Below are 2,961 nucleotides of genomic sequence, written 5' to 3'. Positions count from 1 at the left end.
CAAACACACCACAAAAAAAAGATTATATCGAATAGATCTCCACAAGAGTGGGGGAGAACTTTGTATTGAGATTCAAAGAGAGAGAAGAAGCCATCTAGCTACTAACTATGGACCCGAAGGTCTGAGATAAACTACTCACACTTCATCGGAGGGGGCTATGATGATGTAGAAGCCCTCCGTGATGACGGCCCTCTTCCGGCGGAGCTCCGGAACAGGCCCCAAGATGGGATCTCGTGGATACAGAAAGTTGCGGCGGTGGAATTAGGTTTTTGGCTCTTGTTCTGATCGTTTGGGGGTACGTGTGTACATATAAGAGGAAGGAGTACGTCGGTGGAGCACCGAGGGGCCCACGAGGCAGGGGGGCGCGCCCTAGGGGGGGCGCCCCCCACCCTCGTGACCACCTCTTTGATCCCTTGCAGTAGGGTCCAAGTCTCCTGGATCACGTTCGGTGAGAAAATCACATTCCTGAAGATTTTATTCCGTTTGGACTCCGTTTGATATTCTTTTTATCCGAAACACTGAAATAGGCAAAAAAACAGCAATTCTGGGCTGGGCCTCCGGTTAATAGGTTAGTCCCAAAAATAATATAAAAGTGGAAAATAAAGCCCAATATAGTCCAAAATAGTAGATAATATAACATGGAGAAATCAAAAATTATAGATACGTTGGAGACGTATCAGGCATCCCCAAGCTTAATTCCCGCTCGTCCTCGAGTAGGTAAATGATAAAAAGAGAATTTTTGATGCGGAGTGCTACTTGGCATAATTTCAATGCAAATCTTCTTAATTGTGGTATGAATATTTAGATTAGAAAGATTCAAGACAAAAGTTTATATTGACATAGAAAATAATAATACTTCAAGCATACTAACAAAGCAATTATGTCTTCTCAAAATATCATGGCCAAAGAAAGTTATCCCTACAAAATCATATAGTCTGGCTATGCTCCATCTTTCCCACACAAAGTATTTAAATCATGCGCAACCCCGATGACAAGCCAAGCAATTGTTTCATACTCTAATTTTTTCAAAACTTTTTTAATTTTCACGCAATACATGAGCGTGAGCCATGGATATAACACTATAGGTGGAATAGAATGATGGTTGTGGAGAAGACAAAAAGGAGAAGATAGTCTCACATCAACTAGGCATATCAACGGGCTATGGAGATGCCATCAATAGATATCAATGTGAGTGAGTAGGGATTGCCATGCAACGGATGCACTAGAGCTATAAATATATGAAAGCTCAACAAAAGAAACTAGTGGGTGTGCATCCAACTTGCTTGCTCACGAAGACCTAGGGCAATTTGAGGAAGCCCATCATTGGAATATACAAGCCAAGTTCTATAACGTAAAATTCCCACTAGTATATGAAAGTGACAATATATGAGACTCTCTATATGAAGAACATGGTGCTACTTTGAAGCACAATATATGAGACTTGCTATATCATGGTGCTACTTTGAAGCACAAGTGTGGAAAAAAAGGATAGTAGCATTGCCCCTTTTTATTTATTTATATTTTTTTGGGCCTTCTTTTTTTTCTCTTTGGCCTTTTTTGGGACAATGCTCTATTGAATGATGATCATCACACCTCTATTTATTTACAACTCAATGACTACAACTCGATACTAAAACAAAGTATGACTTTATATGAATGCCTCCTGGCGGTGTACCGGGATATGCAATGAATCAAGAGTGACAAGTATGAAAGAATTATGAATGGTGACTTTGCCACAAATACTATGTCAACTACATGATCATGCTAAGCAATATGACAATGATGGATGTGTCATGATGAACTAGATGGTGGAAAGTTGCATGGAAATATATCTCGGAATGGCTATGGAAATGCCATAATAGGTAGGTATAGTGGCTGTTTTGAGGAAGGTATATGGTAGGTGTATGATACCGGCGAAAGGTGCGTGGTATTAAAGAGGCTAGCAAAGGTGGAAGGATGAGAGTGCGTATAATCCATGGACTCAACATTAGTCATAAAGAACTCATATACTTATTGCAAAAATTTAGAAGTTATCAAAGCAAAGTATTACGCGCATGCTCCTAGGGGGATAGATTGGTAGGAAAAGACCATCGCTCGTCCCCGACCGCCACTCATAAGGAAGACAATCAATAAATAAATCATGCTCCGACTTCATCACATAACGGTTCACCATACGTGCATGCTACAAGAATCACAAACTTCAACACAAGTATTCTTTAAATTCACAACTACTCAACTAGCATGACTTTAATATTATCACCTCCATATCTCAAAACAATTATCATGCTTCAATCTTTTCTTAGTATTCAACACACTCAAAAGAAAGTTTCACAAATCTTGAATACCAAGCATATTATTATTAGGCAAATTACCATGCTATTAAGAGACTCTCAAATTAATTTAAGTGAAGCATGAGAGATCAATAGTTTCTTTAAAACGAATCCACCACCGTTCTCTAAAAGGTCTAAGTGAAGCACATAGAGCAAAATTATCTAGCTTAAAAGATATAAGTGAAGCAGAGCAAAACTATCTAGCTCAAAGGATATAAGTGAAGCACATAGAGCAAAATTATCTAGCTCAAAGGATATAAGTGAAGCACATAGAGTATTCTATCAAATTTTAATTCATGTATGGCTCTCTCAAAAGGTGTGTACAGCAAGGATGATTGTGGCATACTAACAAACAAAGACACAAATAATACAAGATGCTCCAAGCAAAACACATATCATGTTGGTGAATAAAAATATAGCTCCAAGTAAATTACCGATGGAAGTGGACGAAAGAGGAGATGCCTTCCGGGGCATCCCCAAGCTTTGACTTTTTGGTGTCCTTGGATTATCTTGGTGGTGCCATGGGCATCCCCAAGCTTAGGATCTTGCCACTCCTTGTTCCATGATCCATCAAAAGAATTCACCCAAAACTTGAAAACTTCACAACACAAAACTCAAAATAGAAAACTCG

Source organism: Triticum urartu, chromosome 1 (assembly GCF_003073215.2).
Source record: "Triticum urartu cultivar G1812 chromosome 1, Tu2.1, whole genome shotgun sequence".
In the NCBI taxonomy this organism is placed as follows: Eukaryota; Viridiplantae; Streptophyta; class Magnoliopsida; order Poales; family Poaceae; genus Triticum; species Triticum urartu.
The sequence above is the reverse complement of the archived record's forward strand: the minus strand, read 5'-3'. Positions refer to the sequence as shown.